The following is a 9,166-nucleotide window of genomic DNA, read 5'->3' as shown; positions in this document are numbered from 1 at the left end:
CGGGGAGGGGGGCATATAGATTGCCCTTGTCCGTCCGTCCTTCCGTTTGACCATTAGCCCCAGATACTACCCTTGACACAGAAATCAGAGCATTCCGCAACGGGAAAAGAGATTCTATTTCTAGACGCTGTATCTTGGTGTATACATTTTTTTCAGGAAAATAACAATTCACAATACGTTTTACAAACACACACCAGTGTCAATAATCCCTACAAACTTCGGTATGAAGTAATTCTTCAGAAGAAAACTGCACCAAGAAACTGCTAGCATAGAACTTAGTATTAATAGAAGTTGCAATACTTAGCAGTGGCAGTAAAGTACGGTAGCGGCAACAATAGAAAGTAGTAGTAAATAGTAGTAGTAGTAGTAGTAGTGGTAGTGGCAGTGGTAGTGGCAGCAGCAGCAGCAGCAGCAGCAGAGGAATAAGTGACAGCAACAACAGCAGCAGGAGAAGAAGAGGTAGATGTACACGACGTATTAGTGGAAGCAGGTATAGTAGTATCAGTAGTAGCAGTAGTAGTAGTAGTAGTAGAAGTAGAAGTAGTAGTAGTAGAAGAAGAAGAAGTACATGTAGTAATAGCAATAGAAGTAGCGGCACCAGTAGTAGTAGTACAATCAAAATGTTAACTATTGGCAATGGAGGGTATTAGAGTTGTAGATCTAGTAAAATTGTCCGTTAGGTTTGGTGGGGATCACGTTTTAATAGATACTATCGTCGAAAGTCTTTTTAGGAGCCGGTGTTTTACACGGAAAGAGTAACTTTTTTAAATAGAATAACGTCCGGGAATCGATATTGTATGAGAGTTCGAATGTAGTAATTTCGGCTGTGAGTGTTTTACATGGAAGGAGTCACTTTTTTCTATAGAATAAATAACCGGGGTTGTTATTCTATGAGATTCGAAGGGAGTCATCTTTAGGGAGTCCAGTATTTACTTGGGGGGGTCAGTTTTTCTATAGAAATAATGACCGGGGGTCATTATTCTATAGAGTTTTCAAAGGGAGTCAGTTTTTTATAAGGGGAGTCAATATTTTACAGGAAAGGAGTCACATTTTCTATAGAATAATGACCGGGGGGTCGTTATTCTATGGGGGTCGAAATACTTCATTACACCGGCATGGCTGACTCATAAGTTATGCACATTGTTTTAATGAGGTGATCATTTGACCCTAGTTTTATAAAATTCCTTCAAGGGGTTTAGGGGATACAGAGCGGACACGAAATGGAAGGCTAAAACCTTTGACCTTGAGTTGTGACCTTGACCTTGAGCCGGCATGGCTGACTCATGGGTTCTGCTCATCGTCTTGATGAGTTGATCCATTTGACCCAAGTTTTATAAAATTCCTTCAAGGGGTTTAGGAGATATAGAGCGGACACAAAATGGAAGGCTCAAACCTTTGACCTAGAGTTGTGACCTTGACCTTGAGCCAACAAGGCTGACTCATGGGTTCTGCACATCATCTTGATGAGGTGATCATTTGACCCTAGTTTCATGAAAATCCTTCAAGGGGTTTAGCAGATACAGAGCGGACACGAAAGTGTCACGGACAGACGGAAGGACGGACGGAGACCATTCCTATATCCCCCCACCATTTATGGTGGGGGATTAAAAAAAGAAAAAAAATAGTAACTGTAATTATTGCTTATGTTACTAAATATAGTAACAGATTTTCACTGAATTTAAATGTATATGAGCAGTGTGAGGCTGGTATTAGTGTTTGAGTGTGTTGTGTGCCTGGTATTGATATCAAGCACACTTCCAGCAATATCAAGCACACTTCCGGCTGCGCAAAACATCAAGATTTTATACTTCTTCTGACAGGATGTCAAGTTTATACAAACTAACATTTATTTTACAAAAGAAAGCATGTAAAATTAACATAATTTTGCTAGCTTCCTCTTCTGGCATGGTTGAATAAGGCTGACACAAGAAACTATGGCCCTTGAATGCATGAATTCATAAATGTTTGAAAGGAAATGATGTCAGCCTCATCAGATAACATTGACATTCTTGCGCAATACATGAACATTCAGTGACGCTGTGCAACATTAAATTATAATCTCATTTTCACTTTAACAATAGAGAGGAACATATGCAATAAAAAGGTTATAAAACAGGGCTGGTGTGCCTTAAGGTAATATTGGCATACTAGATTGGCATTTGCCCTTGGGCTAAAGCCCTCTGGCCGATACCTCTCCTAGTAGGCCAGTATCACCTTAGGCACACCAGCCTTGTATAATAACCTATAAATGATAAACTACTATTATTAACAAGTTACCAACTTTTGCAGTGGCAATACAGAAGTTCTCTACAGGTGGAAAAATTTTTATAGTGACCTTGACCTTTGACAAGCATAGGTTATGTGTGGACACAATGTCTCATCATGGGGAACATTTCTGTGGAGCACTAAGATAATCCATCAATGCATATAAAAGTTATAGAAACTTTGTGCTACTTATGAAGCTGCAGTGTCTCGTGATTATACATCTCACCATTCACTGTTGGTCGTCTTTCTTTCGTTGGAGCAGTAGTTCATCGTTGAATGCATATATTCCAGCGGTTCTTGCTATTTTTAGCTCACCTGTCACAAAGTGACAAGGTGAGCTTTTGTGATCGCACGGTGTCCGTTGTCCGTGCGTGCGTCCTTAAACTTTTGCTTGTGACCACTCTAGAGGTCACATTTTTCATGGGATCTTTATGAAAGTTGGTCAGAATGTTCATCTTGATGATATCTAGGTCAAGTTCGAAACTGGGTCACTTGCCCTCAAAAACTAGATCGGTAGGTCTAAAAATAGAAAAACCTTGTGACCTCTCTAGAGGCCATATTTTTCACAAGATCTTCATGAAAATTGGTCAGAATGTTCACCTTGGTGATATCTAGGTCAAGTTCAAAACTGGGTCACGTGCCATCAAAAACTAGGTCAGTAGGTCTAAAAATAGAAAAACCTTGTGACCTCTCTAGAGGCCATATATTTCACAAGATCTTCATGAAAATTAGTCAGAACTTTCACCTTGATGATATCTAGGTCAAGTTCGAAACTGGGTCATGTGCCCTCAAAAACTAGGTCAGTAGATCAAATAATAGAACAAGAGGACCATGATGGTCCTGAATCGCTCACCTCTTCCCACATGACCCAGTTTCGAGTATGATGTCGTTTTTTCTATTATTTGGCATAGTGACCTAGTTTTTGAGCTCATGTGACCCATTTTTGTACATGACCTAGATATTATCAAGATAAAAATTCTGACCAATTTTCATGAAGATCCATTGAAAAATATGGTCTCTAGAGAGGTCACAAGGTTTTTCTATTATTTGACCTATTGACCTAGTTTTCGAAGGTACGTGACCCTGTTTTAAACTTTCCCTAGATATCATCAAGGTGAACATTCTCACTAATTTTCATGAAGATCTCATGAAAAATATGGCCTCTAGAGAGGTCACAAGGTTTTTCTATTTTTATACCTACTGGCCTAGTTTTTGACCGCAAGTGACCCAGTTTCGAAACTGACCTAGATATCATCAAGGTGAAAATTCAGATAATTTTCATGAAGATCCATTGAAAAATATGGCCTCTAGACAGGTCAAAAGATTTTAATAATTTTAGACCTACTAACCTAGTTTTTGACCACAGTTGACAACTTGACCTAGATATCATCAAGATGAACATTCAGACCAACTTTCATACAGATCCCATGAAAAGTATGGCCTCTAGAGAGGTCACAAGGTTTTTTATTATTTGACCTACTGACCTAGTTTTTTAAGGCACGTGACCCAGTTTCAAACTTGACCTAGATATCATCAAGATGAACATTCTGACAAATTTTCATGAAGATCCATTCAAGGGTATGGCCTCTAGAGAGGTCACAAGGTTTTTCTATTTCAAGACCTACTGACCTAGTTTTTGATCGCAGTTGACCCAGTTTCAAACTTGACCTATATATCAACAAGATAAACATTCAGACCAACTTTCATACAGATCCCATGAAAAATATGGCCTCTAGAGAGGTCACAACGTTTTTTCATTATTTGACCTACTGACCTACTTTTTGACAGCACGTGATCCACTTTCGAACTTGACCTAGATATCATCAAGATGAACATTCTGACCAATTTTTATGGAGATCCATTCACAAGTATGGCCTCTAGAGAGGTCACAAGTATGGCCTCTAGAGAGGTCACAAGGTTTTTCTATTTTTAGACCAGCTGACCTAGTTTTTGACCGCACATGACCCTGTTTTGAACTTGACCTAGATATCATCAAGATGAACATTCAGACCAATGTTCATACAGATCCCATGAAAAATATGGCCTCTAGAGAGGTCACAAGGTTTTTTCTATTATTTGACCTACTGACCTAGTTTTTGACCGCACGTGACCTACTTTCGAACTTGACCTACATATCATCAAGATGAACATTCAGACCAACTTTCATACAGATCCCATGAAAAATATGGCCTCTAGAGAGGTCACAAGGTTTTTCTCTTTTTTCGACCTACTGACCTAGTTTTTGACCGCATGTGACCCAGTTTCGAACTTGACCTAGATATCATCAAGATGAACATTCTGACAAACTTTCATACAGATCCCATGAAAAATGTGGCCTTTAGAGAGGTCACAAGGTTTTTCTATTATTTGACCTACTGACCTAGTTTTTGATGGCATGTGACCCAGTTTCAAACTTGACCTAGATATCATCAAGGTGAACATTCTGACCAATTTTCATGAAGATCTTGTGAAATATATGGCCTCTAGAGAGGTCACAAGGTTTTTCTATTTTTAGACCTAATGACCTAGTTTTTAATGGCACGTGACCCAGTTTCGAACTTGACCTAGATAGCATCAAGGTGAACATTCTGACCAATTTTCATGAAGATCTTATGAAATATATGGCCTCTAGAGAGGTCACAATGTTTTTCTATTTTAAGACCTACTGACCTAGTTTTTGATGGCACCTGACCCAGTTTCGAACTTGACCTAGATATCATCAAGATGAACATTCTGACCAATTTTCATAAAGATCCCACAAAAAATGTGACCTCTAGAGTGGTCACAAGCAAAAGTTTACGGACGCACGCACGGACTGACGGACGCTGCGTGATCACAAAAGCTCACCTTGTCACTATGTGACAGGTGAGCTAAAAACCTTGTGACCTCTCTAAAGGCCATATTTTTCATGGGATCTGTATGAAAGTTGGTCTGAATGTTCATCTTGATGATATCTAGGTCAAGTTCGAAACTGGGTCACGTGCGGTCAAAAACTAGGTCAGTAGGTCTAAAAATAGAAAAACCTTGTGACCTCTCTAAAGGCCATATATTTCATGAGATCTTCATGAAAATTGGTCAGAATGTTCACCTTGATGATATCTAGGTCAAGTTTGAAAGTGGGTCACGTGCCATCAAAAACTAGGTCATTAGGTCAAATAATAGAAAAACCTTGTGACCTATCTAGAGGCCATATTTTTCATGGGATCTGTATGAAAGTTGGTCTGAATGTTCATCTTGATGATATATAGGTCAAGTTCGAAAGTGGGTCACGTGCCATCAAAAACTAGGTCAGTAGGTCAAATAATAGAAAAACCTTGTGACCTCTCTAAAGGCCATATTTTTCATGGGATCTGTATGAAAATTGGTCAGAATGTTCATCTTGATGATATCTAGGTCAAGTTCGAAACAGGGTCATATGCGGTCAAAAACTAGGTCAGTAGGTCTAAAAATAGAAAAACCTTGTGACCTCTCTAGAGGCCATACTTGTGAATGGATCTCCATAAAAATTGGTCAGAATGTTTACCTTGATGATATCTAGGTCAAGTTTGAAACTGGGTCACGTGCCATAAAAAACTAGGTCAGTAGGTCAAATAATAAAAAAAACCTTGTGACCTCTCTAGAGGCCATACTTTTCATGGGATCTGTATGAAAGTTGGTCTGAATGTTCATCTTGATGATATCTGGTCAAGTTTGAAACTGGGTCAACTGCGGTCAAAAACTAGGTCAGTAGGTCTAAAATTATTAAAATCTTTTGACCTCTCTAGAGGCCATATTTTTCAATGGATCTTCATGAAAATTGATCCGAATGTTCACCTTGATGATATCTAGGTCGGTTTCGAAACTGGGTCACGTACGATCAAAAACTAGGCCAGTAGGTATAAAAATAGAAAAACCTTGTGACCTCTCTAGAGGCCATATTTTTCATGAGATCTTCATAAAATTAGTGAGAATGTTCACCTTGATGATATCTCGGTAAAATTCAAACAGGGTCACGTACCTTCGAAAACTAGGTCAATATGTCAAATAAGAAAAACCTTGTGACCTCTCTAGAGACCATATTTTTCAATGGATCTTCATGAAAAATTTGGGCTGAATTTTTATCTTGATAATATCTAGGTCAAGTTCAAAACTGGGTCCACATGAGCTCAAAAACTAGGGCACTAAGTCAAATAATAGAAAAAACGACCTCATACTCAAAACTGGATCATGTGGGAAGAGGTGAGCGATTCAGGACCATCATGGTCCTCTTGTTTCTCTCAAGCTCACCATGAGCATTGCTCAGGTGAGCTAAAAAAAAACTTCTTAAACGAAAAATACTGCTAAGCAATGCAATTTTATACCTCATCAAAGAAATAAAATGCCTGCACATCTTTATAAAACAAGTAACTTTATTCATGCAACTCTTCTTAGTCTGCAGAAATACATTTTGGGCCATAATTCAATGACAATGATGGAAGCACAAGCTGTCCAAATCTACAGTTCTTGTAAAACTGGAAAGAGTCTTTGAATATATCTGTAATTTTTCTTCTAAATCTTCCACAACAACATCTATATTTTGTTTCCTCCAGAGGTCATCGAGAGCATTCTGTATGACACCATCATTCTGGGCAGGACTTAGCGTACACGTTGAGTAGACCACAGATCCCCCTGGTCGGCAAGACTTGATACCAGACCTTTAAAAAACAATACATCTTATTTTTAGTTATATTTTAGATAGAAAGGATAATACAAAGATGTTTATGTGGAATACATGTACAAATAATTTTTTAGTTTTCTATCCCTTGGCTTTAATATTGGTGATTTTATATTGCAACTCGAAGTAAACAGTGGAGGTGAACACCTGAAAATGCGAATAATAGGTTTAAAAAATTGAAATCATTATATATACAAGTTCCCACTGAATACTTTTTTAGCTCACCTGTCACAAAGTGACAAGGTGAGCTTTTGTGATCGTGCGGTGTCCGTCATGCGTGCGTCCGTGCGTGTGTCCGTCCGTAAACTTTTGCTTGTGACCACTCTAGAGGTCACATTTTTCATTGGACCTTTATGAAAGTTGGTCAGAATGTTCATCTTGATGATATCTAGGTCAAGTTCGAAAGTGGGTCACATGCCTTCAAAAACTAGGTCAGTAGGTCTAAAAATAGAAAAACCTTGTGACCTCTCTAGAGGCCATATATTTCACAAGATCTTCATGAAAATTGGTCAGAATCTTCAACTTGATGATATCTAGGTCAAGTTCGAAACTGGGTCACGTGCCATCAAAAACTAGGTCAGTAGGTCTAAAAATAGAAAAACCTTGTGACCTCTCTAGAGGCCATATATTTCACAAGATCTTCATGAAAATTGGTCAGAACGTTCACCTTGATAATATCCAGGTCAACTTTGAAACTGGGTCACATGCCGTCAAAAACTAGGTCAGTAGGTCAAATAATAGAAAAACCTTGTGACCTCTCTAAAGGCCACATTTTTCGTGGGATCTTTATGAAAGTTGGTCAGAATGTTCATCTTGATGATATCTAGGTCAAGTTTGAAACTGGGTCACGTGCCATCAAAAACTAGGTCAGTAGGTCTAAAAATAGAAAAACCTTGTGACCTCTCTAGAGGCCATATATTTCACAAGATCTTCATGAAAATTGGTCAGAACGTTCACCTTGATGATATCTAGGTCAAGTTCGAAACTGGGTCACGTGCCATCAAAAACTAGGTCAGTAGGTCAAATAATAGAAAAACCTTGTGACCTCTCTAGAGGCCATATTTTTCATGGGATCTGTATGAAGGTTGGTCTGAATGTTCATCTTGATGATATCTAGGTCGTGTTCGAAACTGGGTCACGGGCGGTGAAAAACTAGGTCAGTAGGTCTAAAAATAGAAAAACCTTGTGACCTCTCTAGAGGCCATATATTTCATGAGATCTTCATGAAAATTTGTCAGAATGTTCATCTTGATGATATCTAGGTCAGTTTCGAAAGTGGGTCATGTGCCCTCAAAAACTAGGTCAGTAGGTCAAAAAATAGAAAAACCTTGTGACCTCTCTAGAGGCCATATTTTTCATGGGATCTGTATGAAAGTTGGTCTGAATGTTCATCTTGATGATATGTAGGTCAAGTTTGAAAGTGGGTCACGTGCCGTCAAAAACTAGGTCAGTAGGTCAAATAATAGAAAAACCTTGTGACCTCTCTAAAGGCCATATTTTTCATGGGATCTGTATGAAAGTTGGTCTGAATGTTCATCTTGATGATATCTAGGTCAAGTTTGAAACAGGGTCATGTGCGGTCAAAAACTAGTTCAGTAGGTCTAAAAATAGAAAAACCTTGTGACCTCTCTAGAGGCCATACTTTTGAATGGATCTCCATAAAAATTGGTCAGAATGTTCATCTTGATGATATCTAGGTCAAGTTTGAAAGTGGGTCACATGCCGTCAAAAAGTAGGTCAGTAGGTCAAATAATGAAAAAACGTTGTGACCTCTCTAGAGGCCATATTTTTGATGGGATCTGTATGAAAGTTGGTCTGAATGTTTATCTTGATGATATATAGGTCAAGTTTGAAACTGGGTCAACTGCGATCAAAAACTAGGCCAGTAGGTATAAAAATAGAAAAACCTTGTGACCTCTCTAGAGGCCATATTTTTCATGAGATCTTCATGAAAATTAGTGAGAATGTTCACCTTGATGATATCTCGGTAAAATTCAAAACAGGGTCACGTACCTTCGAAAACTAGGTCAATATGTCAAATAAGAGAAAAACCTTGTGACCTCTCTAGAGACCATATTTTTCAATGGATCTTCATGAAAATTGGTCAGAATTTTTATCTTGATAATATCTAGGTCAAGTTCAAAACTGGGTCACATGAGCTCAAAAACTAGGTCACTAAGTCAAATAATAGAAAAAACGACCTCATAC

This window comes from Mercenaria mercenaria, chromosome 4 (assembly GCF_021730395.1).
Source record: "Mercenaria mercenaria strain notata chromosome 4, MADL_Memer_1, whole genome shotgun sequence".
Lineage (NCBI taxonomy): Eukaryota > Metazoa > Mollusca > Bivalvia > Venerida > Veneridae > Mercenaria > Mercenaria mercenaria.
This window is presented reverse-complemented; position numbering follows the sequence as displayed.